General features: G+C 38.1%; 1 pseudogene; it reads right to left on the reverse strand.

Annotated features, from left to right (window-relative positions):
- Positions 1-11,770: 11,770 nt before the first annotated feature.
- LOC108537579 (high mobility group protein B1 pseudogene) lies at positions 11,771-21,951 on the reverse strand (annotated as a pseudogene).
- Between the last annotated feature and the right edge of the window lie 627 nt (positions 21,952-22,578).

The following is a 22,578-nucleotide window of genomic DNA, read 5'->3' on the forward strand; positions in this document are numbered from 1 at the left end:
TAAACATGGGGTACATGTATCCCTTTGATATACAGATTTCGTTTCCTTTGAATATTCAGTAGTGGGATTGCTGCATTGTAAGGTGGTTCTAGTTTTAGTTTATTGAGAAGTCTCTATACTATTTTCCATAATGGCTGTACTAATTTTGCATTTTCACCAATAGTGTATGAGTTCCTTTTTCTCTGCATTTTGCCAGCATTTGTTATATTTTATCTTTTGATAATAGTCATTGAACCTAAAACTAAAAAATTACTAGAAGAAAACACGAGAGAAATATTCTAGGACATTTATATAGGCAAAGATTTTATAAGTAAGTCCCCACAAACGCAGACAAAAAAATAGACAAATGGGACTATATTAAACTAAAATGCTCTTGCACAGCAAAGGAAATAATTAACAGAGTGAAGAAACAGCCTGTTAAATGATAGAAAATGTTTGCAAAATATTCATCAGACAAGGGATTAACATTAATATCCAGAATACACAAGGAACTCAAGACCAAAAAGCCAAACAATCCCATTAAAAGGTGGGCAAAGGATCTATATAGACATTTCTCAAAGGAAAATATACAAATGGCCAAAAGGTATATGAAAAAATGTTCAACGTCACTAATCATCAGGGAAATGCAAATCAAAACCGCAATATTGTCTTACCCCAGTTAGAATGGCTATTATTTCCTTCTATCTTTCCATTTCACCATAAAAACGTTTCATTCTTCTGTTATTTAATAACATTATTCTGAGGCCTACGTTGCAGAAGGTGTGCTAGGCAGTAGGGACATAATAATAAATGAGACAGAACTTTTACCTGCCCAGCTACATTCTGGGGAGGAAAACCAAAAGTAAACAAGTGAACAGTAATAACCAGGAGAATAAAGGTTGCTGTTACAGATAGTAATGGAGACCACTTCCTTTCTACGTAAAATATAAACACTTTACCTAGCATTCAGGAAGACCTTTGAGAGTTGTATTTAAGCAGAGATCTGAAGAATAAGATCACTTCAAACATGCAAAGAACCCAAGGGAAAACATTTCAGGCAGAGAGAAAGAGAAGGATCAGGAAAGAGCTTGTGTGTTTTTGAAAAGACTTTTTGAAATCCAGTGTAGCTGTGGGATAGCAGAGTTTCACCGACTGAGCTTGGTGAGTGAGGCTGAGGACAGATCACATGAGAACCCTGGGGGTCATAGCAAACTCCTGAAGAACAATCTAGGCTCTTTGGGTGGAGTGACCCTGTGAGAACTGTAGTAATTGACTCTTAAACCCAAGTAATAATTCCAGGAAAATCACTGGCTTGGTAGATTATGTACAGACATGATTGGCCTGGTCCTGGGGTGGGGATGAGAGAAGAAACTCAGGAAGTCCATTCTCATGACTATTGTTCACAGAGAAGTATCCAGAAGAATCAACTTTTGCATTTTCAAGAGAACATTGTGGAATGTAATGTATACAGTATGTATCTCCTAGCACTGGGGGAATGTCTCACCTTTTATTTCCAGTCCATACTTCTACCCACTGGGTGATGTGCTTATCTGTGCATTTAAGATCTGTTTATCGATCATCCAGGTTGGCAGCAAAATGGAAATTTTTAGGAAAATTTAACTGAGCCCAGCCTACTTGAATTCAAACTAAAACCACCTCAGGAAATTTCTTTTAGCTTTTTCATTTTCATGGTTATTTTCTACATGGATGTCTATTGAGTTTGGACTTTGTACAATATTCCACATCTGTTAGTGTTTTACTCTTTTTCATTCTTAATATGCTTTCATCACCTCCCTTGTTGCATTTTAAAATGTAATCATTTGATTCCTAACCACCCCCCTCCAGTTGATTTTTGTTTGAGGATTACTATCAAGCTGTAAACTTCTGATACTTTGGTAATTGTTTTAGAAATTTAAAATACAAATGCACTTTATGCATTATTTTCCAACAAAGCATTTTTAAAAACTTACTTCAAATGAAAAGTTTAATTGGCTTCTTTGAATAATAGGTTGAGCCAAAGGTGAAATAATATGTTATTATTATTTGTATTATTGTATTTCAGAGCATGTGACTCTGTGGAGACCTAGGAAGAGTTACAAATACTGGTCCCAGATGGTGGAATAACACATGTTCTATGTCTTAGTATGAGGAACAAATCAAGCAAGTAAACTATTCCCAGACCTTTATTACATAGCTCAGGTCTGGAATGATTATTGTGCTTCTGGCAAGACACAAAGGTGGAAAACAGACATTTAAGTGGAGTTAACATTAAAGGAATTATTGCATTCTTTTCTGAACATAATCACCTGTAACTGAAAAAGCAATGGTTCCACATGTCATGTTCTTTATTGATTTCTGTTAGATATTGGTACTTATTTGACCTGAGTATAGATGTGGGAGGTTGCTAACATAGAGATAATTGAGAACTTAATAAAAGTATACTTGGTTTGCCAAGTGGTTATTGATAAGAATAGAGGAGTATATTTAGAGCAGGGGTCCCCAACCCTGAGGCCATGGTCCAGAGACAGTCCGTGGCCTGTTAGGAACCAGACTGCACAGCAGGAGGTGAGTGTTGGGTGAGAGAGCATTACTGCCTGAGCTCCACCTCTCGTCAGATCAGCAGTGGCATTCAATTCTCACAGGAGTGCAAACCCTATTGTGAACTGTGCATGTGAGGGATGTAGGTTGCATGCTCCTTTTGAGAGCTAGTGCCTGATGACCTGAGGTGGAAATGTTTCATCCCAAAACCATCCCTTCTGCCATCTGTCTGTCCATGGAAAAATTGTCTTCCATGAAACCAGTTCCTGGTGCAAAAAAGGTTGGGGACTGCTGATTTAGAGTATGTAAAAGTTGGTATTTCAAAAAACATAAATAGTATGCTTGTGTTAAAATACATAAAATCATGCCCTCCCTCTAACACCTATATAATTTTAAATAAATTGACATCTATTTTGTTCTCTTAGTGCAAATTTGTGGAAATAATTTTGTTTAATCACCTTGTCATATGTATTTCTGAATACGTGTTGCAAACCTCATTCTCAAGACATTTCTTAAACTGAAGTCCCTATTTTTGAGCTACTCTCTCAATATCTCATTATTATTATTCTTCGTTAACACTTTATTTCTCTTATTGAGATTACCTGGATTTTCTGAATATATTGTTATGGTCTAAGAAGAATTTTTCCGTTATACAGCATGAGAGTCCTTTGATTAATATAGCTTTTACAAAATTCAAAAAATTAGTAATTAGATCAAGTCTGGTTCCAGAAAATACCTTCTTTTGGCTGAATACAACCAATATGTGCCAAGCAGTACATCGCCCAGGCTGGAGTGCAGTGGCACGATCTCTGCTCACTGCAACCTCCGCCTCCTGGGTTCAAGTGACTCCTCTGCCTCAGCCTCCCAAGTAGCTGGGATTACAGGCTCCCACCACCACACTTGGCTAATTTTTTGTATTTTCACTAGAGACAGGCATTCACCATATTAGCCATACTGGTCTTGAACTCCTGACCTCAGGTGACCCACCTGCCTCTGCCTCCCAAATTGATGAGATTACAGGCATGAGCCACTGCACCTGGCCCATCCTCCATCTTTTAGCATAAAACATAGTTATATACAAGAGACAGATACTCAGAACTCCAAAGAGAAAAATCACAAATAAACTCTATTCATAAAGCTCTCTGGGCTTTGATAATACAATGTGTTATAATGGGAAAGAATAAAAATAGTTATCCTACCTTTCCTGTATGAATTTTATCTTAAAAGTATTCCAGATCGCTTGTGAAGGAAAGTTTTTATTTATTAACTAATTCAAGCTAGTAAATTCAAGAATTGAATTTAGAAAATCACCTAAAACGATTCTCGCAAAAACAGAAGTATAACTCAGGCCAAAGTGTCAAGGTATTTTATTTAGTTAATAATAATAATAAAATCTTGTATACAGAATTTCAAACACTACTTCAAGGTCTCCTTTAACTAAGGATGGACATTTAGACACAGAGAGGTAAAAGAACCTGGCCATTGTCATGCAGGAAGCAAGTGGCTTTATCCATACATAACATTATCACAAGCTAAGTCTTGAATGCTGGTCTCTTGAGACTCTTAAGGTATCAGACTCTTATTTTGGTGCTTTTTCTATGACACCCAAAGTAGAATGTCCTCGGAACGTCCCTGAGGATCTACCAGGGAAACAAAAACAATGAGTCATCAAATAGCTGTTGTTTTTACTTTTATTTTGCTGGAAGGAGCCTGAAAATGAAACAGCGAGTGAAAACTTTGAGGCCTCTCTCAGCAGACTGAAGTTTAGGGAAGTCCATGTCTGCAGTGGTCAGGTTCATCGATTGTTCCATCAGTTTAAGCAAAAACTTTGGTTCTCCACAATTAGTGGACCTGCGGGAAGGAGGAATCGGCCACAGATTCTTCCCCAGCCTTTTCCATGACTCTGTGGCTTACTGCTCAGAAAAAAGGAAAAGTATGAGGAAAACAAACAGAGATGGACCTTGTTTGAACATTGGCTCTCGGACTGCTGAATCAGTGGGCTGGACACAGAGGCAACTTCCTTACTGTGTGCGGTCTTCTGCGGACTTCCGGGTGGGGAAGTTGGGGTATATGTATTGTCGAATTAATCTCTCAGATTATCCTTGGAAGGAACAACCTCTGAACCTGTGTGTTGATTGAAAATTTCTTATAGCCAGAGTTTCGCAAACTCGATGTGATTGCTCCCTCCCACCACAAAAATTATTGGGGAACGGAAAAAAAAATGAAATTCTGAAATTCAATCGTATGAGTGTGGTTTCTTCTCAAGATAATTTATCTCTGGAGCACTGAGTTAGGAAAGTGTGGAAATAGGGATAAATGGTAAGATACTCTGCTGCTTTCTAGGGTTTTGTGAACCATTAAAATGTTAAAATAGTGATATCTATTTACTCATAACTCATTCAACAGTGGTTTCTGAGCTCTGTCTACATGCAGAGCCATGGAATGGGTACACGAAGAGATACAAAATAAGAAAAAAATTTTAAAAGCATGATCCTTCAACTTAAGGAGCTGACAAATTTACCATCTTCTTAAATCAAACATTTATAAGAATAAATATTTGATGTAACCATTACTTTAAGTGTGCAGTCTTTCTTGAAGCAATATATATAGCCATTCAAATATCATTTTGTCACTCTCTCTCCCTAAATTAGTGTCCTATGAGAGTTAATATCCGATATCAGTCTGAGCACATGAAGAATGGAGTATGGCACACATAACTTTCAGTTAATGGGAAGGGCTTGGGTCCTCAGGCTCCATGGGTTCTGTTGTGACCAGCTCTAGGACTACATCCTTCCTCCAGCTGGTGATGCTAGTTGTCTTGCCATTTGCCACTGAAGCCTGTAGCTGACAAAATATCCGAATGAGTCTTTCTCAGCATGGTCAGGGCTGAGTAGTCTGCCCTGGCAAATGAGACTTGGATTGGCTTCTGCTGTGTTCAGACCCTGCAGGGGTCTGACTCTGTCAAACTTCAGCCTTGTCCTCTGCTCAGCAATCCCTGGTACAAGTCATCTTGTCAAAATAGAGTGACAACCTCCCCAGCTACAATCTCAGTTGCTTTGAAACTCGGAGTAGTTCCAGAAAATTACCTCTGAGGCATTCCTCTGTCTGACTGCCACATGGTGCCCAGGTGCGTGGCCACATCCTGGCTTTGTTACTGGGGGATTTTTCAGAGGTAGCCTCTTTCTATAGGCCTTCATGTGGAACAGGCATAGCTTTTCTATGCCTTAAGTGTTTCCCTCACCCTTCTGAAATGTTTTCTCTTCTCCTCAGAGAGGATATCCATCTCACACTCTTGTTTTTCTCTTCTTTTCTCCTTCCCACAAATTCCTAGACCTGAAATGTGTTGAGCATTTCTTTTATTTCTCTCAAATCACATCTTGTGTTTACATTCAGTTAACCCAGATGGAACATGTTCTCCACACCGTAGTGTGTTCCTAGGCTTGTTGTAACCTAAAAGGGGGATAAAACCTCCATGGAATCTGAAAATTCTTTGCTGTTAACAATAGCCTGTTTTGATCTTAGAGGCTGAGTATTACTTTGCTTTGCTCTTTATAATATCCAAATGTCCCCCGAGGCTAATGGATGCTTTGGGTAAATGAATTTTGTATTCAGAAAGGCAAAAAGTAAAACATATAATAATATGTAAGGCATCATTTTGTTTACACTTATTATGCTGATCATTCGGGCTTGTCTTTCTGCCAGAGGTTCAAAGGACTCAGGACTAAATCTTCATTCAGCACTAAAGAAATAAGTGAAACCTAATTTTCAGTGTAATCTTCATGAAACAGTGAGACCATAAACTTTCAGGAGTTTCTAGCAGTGATGAAATAGGCATTATTTATCAACATTCTAGAAACTTTCAGAAGCTTCTAGAAATGACAGAAGCTACTCTGGGTGCAGTCAGTAGAGCCCTTGATGTAAGTAATCAATTCTCTCAAGATAGCTATCGCTGTCTGGCAATACCTCCCTTTCGTGCCTATCAGTACCTGACCAGTCCCAGCAGGAATGGAGGTGAGAATGCAGGAGAGTTACTTCTTCAGGTTGCTTAGACAGAGAATGGATGAAAGAGGTGGAAAAATGGAAGAGGTCAAGAGTTCTAGTCCATGAAGCACATGGGAGATAGTCTGTAGGAGATTTTTGGAACTTTTCTGGAAGCATGTGAAAGAGTCTAAGTTTCTTAAACATCAGTGGCAGCTTGGAGAATGGTGAGGAAGACAACCTGGAACATTTCAAGATTTCTAAACTTTTTTATCCCCTTTCCCTCTGTTGGGACCTGGAAAAATTCCCATTTTGGGTCAAAATGGAAATGGCTAGAGCCATGTAATTACTATTGATTTAATTTCTTTTTTATATTGCTGATTTAATCTCATTATTTAGGAATTTAAGTATTATTATTTTTTCCATTTGTAAGCATCAAATCATTCACAGATCATTTGATTCTGAAACCCAGCTGGTTTCTGGGTACTGATGACTGCTTTTTAGAGTTATTAACACAAGTGATGCTAAAATAGAACTTTTGTACCTCTCTCTGCCTAGAAACCCCCTTTTTCCTACTTTGTACATGTTTAGCTTCTACTTATTCTATTTCACCAATTCTCAAATCCAACCCCCATACTTAAATTAGGCCCTAATATACTTTCTCATTTCATTCTCTATTTTTCTTACTTAGCACTTAACTTGATTTGTAATTATATATTTGTGGGGTTTTTTTGATTTTTTTTTGTTTTTTTTTTTTTGAGACGGAGTCTCGCTCTGTCGGCCAAGCTGGAGTGCAGTGGCCGGATCTCAGCTCACTGCAAGCTCCGCCTCCCGGGTTCATGCCATTCTCCTGCCTCAGCCTCCCGAGTAGCTGGGACTACAGGCGCCCGCCACCTCGCCCGGCAGGTTTTTTGTATTTTTTAGTGGAGACGGGGTTTCACCGGGTTAGCCAGGATGGTCTCGATCTCCTGACCTTGTGATCCGCCCATCTCGGCCTCCCAAAGTGCTGGGATTACAGGCGTGAGCCACCGCACACGGCCTGTGGGTTCTTTTTATGTTTGAAACTACAATTCGTTTTTCAGAGAGCCAAAGAGGGGAGGGATAAAGAGATGATTGTCACAGATGGCAAGTGGGGTCCAGGAACCTGAGAACACAAAGGGAGTGTTGAACACAAACACCTCTGGCCAGGCACAGAGCACTTGCTTCTTGGGTTTTACACTGGATGGCCCCAAGTCATCCTCGGCCTTCCTCCTCTGCCCCACCAACAGCTCATATTCATGATCGTTACTTCCCTACTCAACTCCCAATTTCTTCTTCTTCACTCTCTATTGTTCCTTCTCCAGCATCCTCTGTGTGAGCCTCAGCCCTAGAAAATTAGATGGGAAAGACATTTCCCTCCATTTTCCAGCTGAATGGGAAGGGACAGATTTTGAAGGAGGTAGTGGGAGGAATGTTATAAGTCAATGAAGAGCTGAAGTATAGCAAATGTGCTGTGTACTTTAAAAAATTAATATGGTCATGAGGATCTAAAGTAGTAGGAAAATGAGTCAGTGAATGTAAAAACATGCCTTATGGTATGTAACGGCTTGGGAATTGAACCCTGGCCAGTCTGACTCTAAGGTGCATGATACTCCTGTAACATCCAGCTGCCTGGTGCTCAGAGCTCAGCATCATGATTGACCTAAATTCAAATGCATTCCTGACACTGCACTCATGACCTAGGCTCCTTAACTTGGTTCTTTTACGACAAAGTTCCTATTTCAATGATTTTCAGCATTCCATCATTTTTTATCTGCCCCAACATACCTTCACAACAAGATGCTTTTCTGTCAGTAAGAGTGCGTATTATGATAGAGTAGAGGCTGGATGGAGGTAGAGTTATATAACTTGCATATGGACTGCCTTTACTCTGATCAGTTTCCGACACATACTGCCGAGGGGGAATTTTCCCCCTTCCTATTTTTGAGAATCCTTTTCAGATTAGAAGGAGGGTCACTTGTGCTGCAGTTCTTGCTTTGTGAGCCCCTCCAATGTCTCAGTTTCTTGAGAACCAGGGCCCACAGATGGCCAGAGATTTATTCCTGAACACACCTCCCCTGGTACTGTAGCAGGACGAGAGCAGACAAAACTCCTCAGACACCCAGTTAAGGAAGGAGCTTTATTCGGCCGGGAGCTGAGCTTCCTAAGTGAGCAATTCCTGTCCCTTTTAAGGGCTTACAACTCTAAGGGGGTCCACATGAGAGGGTCGTGATCGATTTAGGAAGCAGGGGGTATGTGATGGGGTGGGGCGGGGGCGGGGGGGGTTGCTGCATGCACCAGTAATTAGAACAGAGCAGAACAGGACAGGGATTTCCACAGTGCTTTTCCATACAATGTCTGGAATCTATAGATAACACAAGCAGTTAGGTCAGGGGCTGATTTTTAACTACCAGGCCCCGGGCACACGCCGGGCTGTCTGCCTGTGCATTTCGTTATTGCCTTTTAGTTTTTACTTCTTTCTTTGGAGGCAGAAATTGGGCATAAGACAATATGAGGGGTGGTCCCCTCCCTTAGTATATGCTACAGCTGCACCTTCCAGGTCCTGACTTCCCAGGTATCTTCCTTAACTTCTCTGTGTTGCTGGCTGTTCATTCTTTTCCAGCACCATTCCCATGTCCTGCCGCACCTGTCCTAACCCCAGCACTCTCCAGCACCACACTTTCTTCACTGACTGGAATGTCTGCCAGCTGTTTACCATGAGTCTTTGGCACATCTGTGTAGATCTCCTACTCTTTATTTATACTCCAATAAGTCCCCAGAGGACATCCTTGTGGTCTGTCTGGTGTCTGGTTCTCCATCATTCTAGCCTCACTGCCATGTCTGGGTCTTCCCACCACATAGATCCACACAATTATCTTTTGTTCTTTATTGTTAACTTGAATTACTTTTAATAGCTTCATCATGGATGAATGAACTTTTAAAAAGGGAAACGTGTCTTCCTTACATACATTTTTATATGAATTCTTGTTTTATAGTCCCTGAATGAGTCGATTTGTTCAGGAAAACACAATAGAGCACAGATGTCTGGGCCAAGGGTGCTTGCTACATAGTATTCTGTATAGGATGCTTTCAGGCCTATGAATATTCATAACCAAAGATGGACATGTTTCCCATTTGGAGGGCTTAATGTATTTTTTGGGGGTCAGACTTGTCAAAAGTTGGATTTATAAATCAAATCTGTGAAATATTTACTCAAAAATATCACTAGCAAAATGCATGAACGCATAACAAAGCCCATGAAACCACTTTACTAAAAACATTGAACCTTTTAAACATAAACTTTCTTCACGAGGTTGGGGCCTGCTGGCTCATATTCTTGCCCAGAGGAATTTCTATTGTTTTTACCTCTGAGCCGTTGAGAATAACAATGGCAAGAATGTGTTGGCATGTCATGGTGTGTTGTGGTGCTACTGGGTGGGACCATTGTCACATATCCATTTTGTAAAATTCACTGAAGGAAAAAATGCTGCAATGTGAATTTCTGTTCCTTCTGGTAACTGTGGCCATAGCAATCGCCTGAGACAAAATGGGCAATTGACTTCCTTTTCCCCACTCAGAGTGGACATAGGCTAATAACATACTCTGGGGATTTAAACATTAGCTACTGTGTTTTACATTTTTTGATCTTCCAAGGTTTTTGCTTATGATGGGAAGACTCACATAGGGGCAGATAATAGTGGGCAAAACATTTTCAGTTAGTAACAAAGTACATTCAGATTTTCATATGAAGAGGTTTTGAATACCTGAAACTTTGGAGTATCATTTCCTTGCTAATACTCGCATCTATCTATCTATCTATCTATCTATCTATCTATCTATCTATCTATCTATCTATAGATATATGCCAATATAGATATATGCAGATATATAGAAATAGATATATTCAAACTCCAGTAAAATGATAGGGTCATACAAATATATTCAGTTGACTGTGCTGTTTGAGAGAAGTTCAGGATGAGGTCACATCTGAAAAGTGTGGAGAAAATGCCAGTTTGGAATTTCCATTTTTAAGATACACTTCCTACCCCCCTCCACCAATAAAATATAGGTTATATGATTCCAGAGCTTTCAGTTAGAAAGGTTTCCTTTCAGGGCAGAAGGAAAAAACTGCAAGTTATTATAGCCCATGGTATATGTTTAGGGAGAATGGGTAGTAACACATAATTTCAATTTATTTCTGGACTAAATTAATATGATTTCATATTATTTCAGACCATAGAGCAAAATTATCTGATAGAAGCTGATTGCTTTCCCAAATGAACTGGACTATTACTTACTTTGATCAGTATTTCCTATTAGAACTACTACCAGCCAGATATTTTAAGAAAATAAAATCGCATTTGTCTAATCCTATTGCAAATTAATAATACAAATACAAATAACAACTTAACATAAACTTGCAGGATATGTGCCTATGTTTCCATTTTCCTGTTAGTTGGATTTTGGTTGATAAGGGGGGATTGCCCACTAGCAGTTATCTGTCTGCACAGCCATCCTGGAGTGTTCTAATGACTAACTACCTTTGTAATGTCACTAGTTAGATCAGTTAGAGTTGATGTATGGATTTGCATATCATGCTTTCAACTCCCAGTCACCTTGAAATTGAATTTAATTTTTTTCTGGTTACCTGAGAATTTATGCAACCCATAATTACCTGTAGCCCAGAGGCTAGAAAATGTGGAACATTTAACTAAATATGGCTACCCTTTTAAAGGAAAACAGCAGACATTTACAGGAGGCATTTAAATGGGTTGAAAATGTTGTCTGAGAAAACTTGAGAATTAAGGTTTTTTAAAAACAACAAAAAACTATATTTACTTAGAAGCATTCAGAAAGTCAAAAAAAGCTACAATTGTTTTTATGCAATTACAGAGTAGTTAGTTAACAGAATAATTTCATGTAATTATTTCAGTGCATCTGAGATAAATGGGGATGAAAAAACCCCCATCCCTGTATATGATTAATCTGTGCTGTGCACCAAGAACCTACTTTAAACTTCCATGGCAATTTATAACTCCCATACTGTATCGGGCAAGGTTAGTGTCTACTGAAAACACCACTAGGACAAAGCTATCTAAAGATACATTTGGTGGTATGTTAATTACACAAAATAAAGACACTGTTCAGTTTGAAAACAAATCTTAGCACCACTTTTTAATTTTTTTCTTTAAAAGGAGTTGTGTACAGGAGGATTAAATGATTGATAGACAAGAAAAAAAACTGTGTTACAACCAGCTCATTCATCATGATCTCCATCATCTTCATCTTCCTTCTTCTCATCCTTTTCATCTTCCTCCTCTTCGTACTTTATCTTGCTTTGTTTGCAGCCTTGATGACTGCCTTTTATGCTGCATCAGGCTTTCCTTTAGCTCCACATACAGCAATATCTTTTTCATATTTTTCCCTCAGCTTTGCAGCCTTCTTTTCATAAGAGTGCATGTCATCTGCAGCAGTGTCATTCCACATCTCTGTTTCTTCACAACATCTCCAATGGATAGGCCGGGATGTTCTCCTTTGACTTTGGAGCAATACTCAGAACAGAACAAGAAAAATGCTGAAGGAGGCCTCTTCAGTACATTGGAAACCTTGAACTTCTTTTTTGTCTCCCCTCTAAGAGGGCTATAGGTTTTCATTTCTTTCTTAACGGGTCTTGTTCACTTTTGACATGTCTGTAAATTTTCTTTTTTCTTTAGCAGACATAGTCTTCCTCCCATCTGAGAACTTCTTTGAAAACTCTGAGAAGTTGACTGAAACATCTGGGTACTTCCTCTTGAGCTCCTTCTGACAAGTTTGCACGAAGAATGCATATAATGACATTTTGCCTCTCGGCTTCTTAGGACCTCCTTTGCCCAGGCTTAGTTATCTTTCCTCAGCAAGGCACAGAGTTTCTCAGTGCCCATCCAGCTCTCAAGTGCCCCAGTGTTGTTTCTACAGAGCTCAGTGTACTGCCAATTAAGATTCTTAATTGATGGTAAACTATACATTTTAGAGGGCACATGCTGGTGCCCTTCTACTAAGAGGAATGGTCAAGAGATAGTCACCATGCAGGAAAAATTTATCTTAGTCAAGATGAATGGATATGTTCTCCTTCAACCAGATGAATGAAAAAAAAAATAGCTAGAATTGAGAAATGTGCTTTTCTTTACATTATCTGGTTAGTTTCCCCCAGATAACACCACTGAGTGGGTTTAAAGGTGTACCTCCAAGATGAAGAAAAATTGAAGTCTACAATACAAAATGTCAAGGCTCTCAAAGTGTTTGGGGTAAAAAAAAAAAAAAAAAAAAAAAAAAGTGTAAAACAAGTACTTAGCAAATATTTGTCACTTTTATCTTTGTCATATAAATATCTCATAAAAATAAAAGCCTCAATAGTTTCAATAGACATGCACAAAATGTATAAATAACTAATCAATATTGAGAAATGGAAACATTTTCAATATCAGTAATAATGTAATATAAATGAAAATGTCATTTCCTGGTAAAAAATTAAAAGGGATATTCTTACCCTATTAATTGTAGCACAGGAAAATTATTAATGGAAATTATTTTCTAGGAATCAATTTGTCAGTTCAGTGTGATAGAAGCTCCATTCTAAGTCAGTACAGCCAAGAACTCAAGATTCCTGTCCTCTGCCCCAAGCTCCCAGTTGAGAGCTATGGTATCTCCCCAAGTGGGGCAGGAAACCAACATTTCTCAATTTCTCAAAACCCAGCATTTCCTAAGTGGGGCAGGAAACCGGCCCCTTCAAATTTCGTGCTACAGAGGCTATATTCTAGGTGAGTGAGGCCAAGAGGCTGGAAAAGGGCTTTCTCCACCCCAGCCCCTCTCAGGGTGAAGGCTCTACTCCAGGGGTGGCAGGCCAAGAATGCTGGGTCCCCAGTCTACCTCACCCAAGATCACTTGCCGGGAAAAAGTTCAGTCTTTGGAGAGGTAAGTTCAGAAGACTAGATGCCACTGTCCCTGCTGGGTGACCTGCTCTTAAAGCAGGGCTATAACTCCATCCTGTTGAAGAAGTTCAGAGATTTTGCGCAGCAGGGAGACGCAGGCCATACTAATACAAGGCCCTAACACTCTCCCCAGGGAAGTGACTTTATTTAGAACAGATGATGGGGGAGTTCAAGCCTAATGACACTTTGGGAAACCATGAGATTTTGGTGGTAGGAAATAAAGAGGAGGCTGGTAGTTCCATAAGAACAACAAACTCATTATACAAGCCCAGCTAGTTTATTAGAACCAGGAACAAAAACAGCTAAAAAGAGTACTATTCAGGTTCAGAACTAACCTCCAAGTCTGGCCTCAGAAACTATCCCTTCAAAGACGCTCAAATTTAATAGGATCAGACTGAAGCAATTTATGTCCCAGGGAATTGTTGAAAACAATAGAGTGATCAGATAGCAATAAATAGAAGCTAACAACTGGGTGTGATACCTAAAGAGGCATACAAGTAAGAGGTCAGAGAAAAAGACAAAGAGAGACCTTGCTGAAATTAATATCATAGCAGGGCAACTGTGCACATGCCCAAGGCTGTACCCTGTGAGGAGCAGCATCAGAAGCTTCATACTGCTAGAGATACAGACATCACTAAAATAGTCCAGCCACGTTATTAAACAAATAAACAATAATCTGGTATATGGAGTGGGGAGGGTCAGTATTTAGAGCTGTTATACTGTTTTATCTAAAATACCAATTTTTGACAAAAATTATGAGACATGCAAAGAAACAGAGAAGTATGACTCATATGCATGGGGTGAAGAGGGGAGTGGGGAGAAACTTTCAGAAATTACCATGAGAAGGTCCATATGTCAGACTTAACAGACAGACTTCAAAGCAGTTATTACAAACATGTTCAAAGAACTAAAGCAAACCATGATTAAAGAAGAAAAATATGATGGTAATGTCTCAACAAATAGATACTATCAATAAAGAGAAACATTATAAAAAGAACCAATGGAAATTTTGGAGTTGAAAAGTACAACTGAAATGAAAAATTCACTCAAGGGGCTCAACAGTAGATTTAAACTGGCAGAAAAATCAATAAGCTTAAAGAACAATTGGTAGAGAGAGATGATGTAATCAGAAGAACACAGAGGAAAATTAATAAAAGAAAAGTGAAAAAATAACAAAGAAAAGTGAGACATGTTGGATAGCACTAAGCTTGCCATATTTGTTGGTAGAGTCAGAGTGGAAAGAGGAAAATGTAGAGAAAACAATCAAACAAGACTACCCAAATTTGATGAAAATCATTAATTTATACTTCAAGTAACTCAAGGAATTCCCCATAAGATAAATGGAAAAGATTCATACACAGACACATCATAGAGAAAATGATGAAAGCCAAAGATACATAGAATTATCTTGAAAGCTGTAAGAGAAAAACAACTCATCACATACAAGAGAATAATAATATTAACAACTGACTTCTGATTAGAAACAATGAAGGCTAGAGGCAGTATGATAACATTAAAATTGCTAAAAGAAAAATAAATGATCACTAAGGATCTTATATCCAGCAAAATTATCTTTGAAAAGTGAAAGCAAAATAAAAACATTCCAAGACAGACAAAACCTAAAACATTTTGCTGGAGGCCTGCATTGCAAGAAATACTAAAGGAAGTCCTTTCAAGCTAAAAGCAAGGGACACCAGACAGCAGTTCAACCCGTGTAAAAAATGAAGAGCTTCACTAAAAACAACTATATAGGTAGTTATAAAAGATTGTAAAATCTACATATTTCTCCTTCTTTCTTCTTTTAACAGATCTAAAATCACATAAAACCAAATAGTGTTATTGGCCTATATATGGAAATGTAACCTATTTGGCAATAATAGCACAAAGAATTTGGAAGGAGGACCCACTTTTATTAAAGAAATACCACCACATGGTGACTTGAATCCACAGGAAGAAATGAGGAGATCAAGAAAGAGCAACTAAGAAAATTAAAATTAATATAACAAATTACATAAATATAAACTAGCTCTTTTTCCTTCTGCCAGCCTCTTTAGAACACATAATACAAAATCATAAATAGAAAAATGTATTGATGGCTCTTTAACATATGTATATGTCAGATGTATGGCAACAATAGCACAAAAAATGAAGGAGGAGAAAAGAGAGGAGAAAAGAGCTATATAGGAGTCACAACTCTTTATCTGAGTAGCATTATTCATAGAATATATCTGAAGGAGATTCTGATTAGATATATATGGTAAACCCTAAAGCAACCATTGAGAAATAACGAAAAAATAGTGAAAATATTATTAAAGGAATTAAATATGATTAAATCTTTGTGACTTGGGTTAGGTAAAGCCTTCTGAGATAATGATGTTCAAAACACAAGCAACAAAAGAAATATAGATAAATATTTCATCAAAATTAAAATATTTTGCTTTTTAAAGGGTACCACTAAGTATGTGAAAGGACAACTGACATAATGCAAGTAAATACTGCATTGATAAGTGACTTGCATTTCTAATGTATAAGCCTTTTTATAAAAAGAAAAAAGAAAGAATAAAAGAAAAGGATTTGCTTTGTCACACAGGCTGGGGTGTAATGGCGTGATCATAGCTCACTGTAACTTCAAACTCCTGAGCTGGAGCAATCCTCCCGCCTCAACCTCTCAAGTAGCTGGGACTACAGATGTACACTGCCAAACCTGGTTAATTTTTAAAATTTTTATTTGACATGAGGTCTTGCCATGTTGCCCAGGATGGTCTCAATTTCCTGGACTCAAGCGATCCTCCCACATTAGCCTCCCAACATGCTAGGATTACAGGCCTAAGGTACCATTCCCAGCCTGAAATCTTACAATTAATAAAAGACATAACCCAATCAAAAAATGGATTAAGGAATTGAAGAGACAATTCTCCAAAGGTGAGATACAAAAACAGATAAAGGATGCTCAGCATCATTATCCATCAGGGAAACATAGGATACATTCAAAACCACAATGAAATACCTCTGCATGCCCACTAGGATGGATTTAATTTTTAAAAGTCAGATTAATACTAAATGATGGGAAGTATGTGGAAAAATAGAACACTCATCCATTGTTGACGAGAATGCAAACTGATAAAATTAAAAAACCAGCCTGGCAATTTCTTAAAAGGTTAAACATAGAGTTACCATATTGCTCAGCAACTCCACTCCTAGGAATACACCTAAGAGAAATGAAAATATATGTCCTTACAAAAACTTATACATAAATATCCATAGAAGCATTATTCATGATAGCCCCAAAGTGGAAACAACCCAAATGTCTATCAACTGAGGAATGGATAACCAAAATGTGGTATGTGCATACATATATACACACATACATACACACACATACACATATACATATATATGCAATTCCATTTATATGAATTGTCAGTAATAGGCAAATCTATTGAGACAGAAAGCGATTAATGATTGCCTAAGAATGGGAAGACTGGGACAAAATGGGAAGTGACTGCTAGTGGGTATGGGATTTCTTTCAGGGTAATACTAATAGTCTAAAATGTATGGTGGTGATGCTCGCACAACTCTGAATATACTAAAAATTACTGGAATGTGCACTTTAAATGGATGAACTATATGGTATGTGAATTTTGTATCAATGAAGTTGTTATATGTAAATAAACTAATTAAACATATTAAATAGATATAGCCCTTATTACAAAAGCTGCACAAATGTACAACACTTCTCTATAGACGTAGACTGTTTCATATATTCCCTCTAATGTTAAACACCATGATTCTATCAAAATATTTTAAAAAATAAAGATTTCTATAATGGCAAGTTGAATGTAATTAAGTAGCAAAGTATGAAGAGATCTCAAGAATGAGAAGAAAGTGGCAAGATCCAGATTTTGGCAAGTCTTGGGGAGGGTTGTTCTGGAGAAGATGAAATTTGATGGAATCCTTAATGGATAGGGATCACTATTAAGTAACAACGTTCTCATGGATAGTCATGTTTTGTTTTAAAAGTGCTTTTTTCTCTCAAGTAGCTGCTATTTTGTCAGGCATTTTTTCATCACATATGACTTTTACAAATGATAATACTGTACCACAGTTTTTAAAAAGGTAACTTTGCTAAATTTTACACAACCAGTATGTGGCAGAGTAAAGACTAGAGTTCAGAAGTACTATATCACTCTGGGTTAATTATTATTATTTAAAACGCTGAATGATTCACAAAACAAATTTTATTAAAACATTTTCCATACTGTTTGAGTCAAAATGAAGACGAGAAAATGGAAATTCATACTGAAAGTTATTAATTCATGGATAAATTTCAAAATTCCCAAAGTTCCCGAGACTTTCAAAAATATTAAACCTTAACATAGTAGATCGTTCTAGTAACTTTTCGAAGTGAAAGTAATGTTATTTTTTCTCTTCCTGGACAGGTATCAGTGAACATTTTTATTTCTTGTTTAGTTCGTTAAAAAATAATTGCATTAGTCTGGTAAGTTAGGAAATAAGAGTCACATCTAGGAAACATCTTAAGAGGTTTCTTCTCTCTCAGGCTAGAACATGTAACATATCAAATATTTTTTCAAATCAACATATTATAGCAATGTTCCTTGTGTAAATAAGATGTCTTAACGTAAGCAACATATGATATACTCAAATGTTACACTCATCTTTATGCTTTAGAGTAGATAGTAAAGGGAGAGAAACATCAAATTTGTGAGAATTTTTAAAATTATTTAATTGTTTGCAGTTATTTTTGTACAGAAAAAATTTCCCAATGGAGACATAAACCAGCAATGGAATTTTGACAAGGAGGCTTGTGTTATTCCAATTATAATTGAGGTCACAAAGAATAATAAATATATTGCTCGTAACTTCCTGCTTGTGTGAATCCATCAGAATCCCTTCGTATAGAATAGAATCTTTGATGAGGTCATGCCTTTGCAAACGTTTCACCAGCATCTGGTACAAAGATACCTCGGGTTTGATTCAGACAGGTTGATTTAGACAGACCATGCTAATTAAAGGGGAGAGAACGGGTGTCCTCCAATTAGCAAAACCAAAGCTTAAACAGACTAGAAGTTTACTTTTAGGTATTGATTTATTTAACATTTTACAAATTTATAGACTTGTCTCCATTCACTTTATAGAAACCTAAACGATTCCCAGAGAGGCAACATGCCCAACATGTCTTTGAGAACAGACGTGTACATTGCATGCCAGCTGTCTATGTCTTTTGATATAAAGGGAAGATCTTTCTGCTTTTGAATTTGCAATGACTTATTCTTTTTGGCCAGCATAACAGAGATATCGTCGATCAAGATGAAAGGTAGAAAGAGTAAAAGGTAGATCACAGGAAGCAATTACAGAATGGTAACACAGAGCAGGAAATGCTTGTTTAGATAAATGAGGCATATCAAAGGCTAAATGTCATTCATGGTGACTCCCATCTAGAAAGGATTTAAAACTCTAAAATATGTTGAGATAAAAGCACATATGGCTTTTAAAAATACATGGTCAGTCAGGCACAGTGGCTCTTCCCTGTAATCCCAGCACTTTGGGAAGCTGAGGCCGGCGGATGGCTTGAACTCAAGAGTTGAAGACCAGCCCGGGCAATATGGCAATACCCTGTCTCTACTAAAAATACAAAAATTAGCCAGGCATGGTGGTGCGCCTGTGGTCCTAACACGAGAGTTCAAGGCTGCAGTGAGCTGTGATGATCACGGCACTCCAGCCTGAGTGACACAGTGAGACCCTGTCTCAAAAAAAAAAAAAAAAAAAAAAGGAAAAAAGAAAAAAGACATGATCACACAAGTACAATCCAAAACCTCTTTTTTTAAAAAAAGGTTATATAAGAAAGATGTCATTAATTAAACTCCCTTCCCACAGACACACCAAAATGAATGATTAAAGAAAAGCCTAATGCTGGGAGGAAGACATTTCTGAGTTTCGGTTTTCTTATCTTAAAAAAATCACAATAAAAATACTTGCCAGCTTGAACTTGTGACCTCTGAAATTCTTTCCAAATTAGTTTTTCTGATTCTGGGTAAGATATACTTATTATAAGTTCAAGGTGTCACATCTACCAGGAGTATATGAATTTTAATAAGTAATGAAGAGCCTTCAAAGCTCAATGGGGTGAATCTCTAAGGATGAAATGTCACGGAGCCTGACAGGTTTGTGGTGGACATGTATGTGTGTGGTGGGGGGAGGGGAAAAGTCTTCCCACCGCCTTTAAATCATACTGCCGTTTTCCAAGCAATCCCTAACAAAGAGTTCTCAAGCTTAGCTTCACATTAGAATCTGGGGAGCTTTAAATAATCCTGATGCCCAGGCCACACTGTAGACCCATGAAATCAGGATCCCCAGAGATGGAATCTGCACATCAATATTTTTTACAGCTTCCTAGGGAATTCCATTGTGCAGTCAGTGATGAGCACCACCACCTCATGCCTTTAGAGGAGAACACTGAGGCCCTCTGAAGTCCAATGATTGTGTTTATAGGTCAAGTACCCAGTGATGAAGTCAAGACAAGAGTCCAGGTCTCTCACCTCCTAATTCTCTTCTTTTCACCGTACTCTTGTCTTCCTATCTCTCCTTATTTCATATTGTTGCCTTTGAATTGGCCTGTGAGCTTAATTTCAGATCTTTCATTAGGTATTTTTACGTACCCCATGCAAAGATGTGAGCAGCCTCTCCCAGTGCAATTTTCACATATTATTTTCGTCTTCACAGGCATTGTTTTTCTAGGCTTGCCAACTTAGAGGCCACCCTAATTCTTCCATTTTATTAATGAGAAAATTGAGGCCCAGAGAAGTTAAGTGGCAAGGCTAGAATTACTCCAGCAAAGAGTAAATTCCAGGACTGACATTGTTTATCATCTTATCTAAGTTCCTTCTACTCTTCCAAGCCCCCAACTTTGATGATGGGAGTTCTCTGCAGGAGCACTGGCACCTTTCATCAAAAAGCCAAAACGCATTTGTCAGAGGAATAGAGGAGCTGAAAGAAGATCAGGTAGCGGCTGCTGTTGCAGCAGCTATCTTTTTATGTTTGGAGATCAGAGGAGAGTCCAAAGCACTGTTGCAGTGCACAAGTTATTGCTTATATGTTAACTCAGCTGGTTTGTAGGGCAGCAACCCAGCCCACAGCTTCTCCTGCAAGACACTTATTTCACTGAAGTTGGAAGCCAGGGAGCAGTGAGAGGCCACTGAAAGTTTTTCTTCCTTGTGGGTTCCAGTTCAACCTCATAGGTTCTAGATTTCCCTTGCTTTTCCTCTCATGTCCACTCTTCCTTCCTAACGTCCTGCTTTTTGAACTTCTGATTCTAGCACCAGACACAGAAACAATGAACAATAGCCTCAGATCGACTATGCACCACATTTTCTTTATCCATTCTGCCATGGATGGGCATTTGGGTTGGTTCCAAGTCTTTGCTCTTGTGAATAGTGCTGCAATAAACACACACGTGCATGTGTCTTTATAGTAGAATGATTTATATTCCTTTGGGTATATACCCAGTAATGGGATTGCTGGGTCAAGTGGTATTTCTGGTTCTAGGTTCTTGAGGAATCGCTATACTGTGTTGTACAATGGTTGAACTAATTTACATTCCCACCACCATGGAAGACTATGAAGCCATAAAAAGAAATGAGGTCATATCCTTTGTGTGGACATGGATAAAGCTGGAAGCCATCATCCTCAGCAAACTAACACAGGAAGCGAAAACCAAACACCACATGTTCTTACTCATAAGAGTGAATTGAATATTGAGAACACATGGACAGAGAGAGGAAGAACACACACCATGGCCTATTGGGTGTCAGGGGTAAGGGGAGATAACTTAGAGCACAGGTCAATAGGTGCAGCAAACCATCATGGCACATGTATATCTATGTAACAAACCTGCATATTCTGCACATGTATCCCAGTATTTTTTTTAATAAAAAATAAATCTAAAAATAAAATTGACTGTGTAACTAGTTCTGATAATCACACAAGGCCAAAACCCCATAGTAAATATTACATCTCCTAGGGGTTACGCTGTTTTTGACTGGAACCCTGTCTAAAAGAGGGGCTAGGACTCTATAATTAGAATCAATTGGCAACACTATCATAGCCATGACTCACTCCCTTTTGTCTTCAGGCAAAAAAACTGGAATTGGAAAACCCAAGACCTGCCAACACCAGGTCTTCATAACCTTTTGACAACCTGCTGGGAAAGAGAAGCAATTGCCCCCTCTCCATGTTGTCACTGTCCCATCCCTGTCTATTATGTCTTATAGTGGCCTATTTTGCACATCTGCTTTTACCTGCCTGGACCTGCGGCTGTAGTTTGCATCCTCCAGTCTGCTCGAATCCAACCAATGTTCAGTTTTTCCCATAACCTTTTTCCTGATACCCACTTTGACCACTTCTCTGATTTTTTCATGTTGCAGATTTCTATGATTTCTATATCCTCAAGCATGCTCGCATTGCTACTAGCTTTCTCACTTGTTCTTCTCTTTTTGTTAAAATTCCAATCCTTGAGTTTAGAAGGTAATCATTCTTAAACCTCTTTTTATCTATGGAAGGAGTAAGGCAGAGTTAGGATTGTAGTAGAGGCTCACTAAGTAGCTGTTAATAGCTCTTTATTGAAGGCCCATTGTTTATGTATTACTATGCTTGTTGGGTTGAAAGAGTGCTGATAATTTGCCTTTGTGCGTGTGCTTTAAACAGAGCAATAGCATTAACCTAGAGCAACTGCTCTCTGTCTGCCTTTAGGATGTCTTCATAACACTCAAAGACCTGGTTAATTTTGTTAAGTAGTTGAAGACAGACAATGACTACACACACACAGTTACACACACACACAGACACACACACACTGTAAACTTTTATAGTCACAGTATTTTGAAAAGAGATACTATATATTAATGACTCAACAGTAGAGAATAGCTTTCTTTAAATAATTTAAACAAATTGTTAAAAGAAAGCTGTTCTCTACTATTGAGAATACCTTGAAAATTCTGTTTTTAGAGCAATATCAGTAATCGGTTTCCAAAAAAAATTATATTATATGAAATACTTTATTTAATCTTGCTCTTACAGTGTG

This window comes from Rhinopithecus bieti, unplaced genomic scaffold, assembly GCF_001698545.2.
Source record: "Rhinopithecus bieti isolate Rb0 unplaced genomic scaffold, ASM169854v2 scaffold_13352, whole genome shotgun sequence".
NCBI classification, from domain to species: domain Eukaryota; kingdom Metazoa; phylum Chordata; class Mammalia; order Primates; family Cercopithecidae; genus Rhinopithecus; species Rhinopithecus bieti.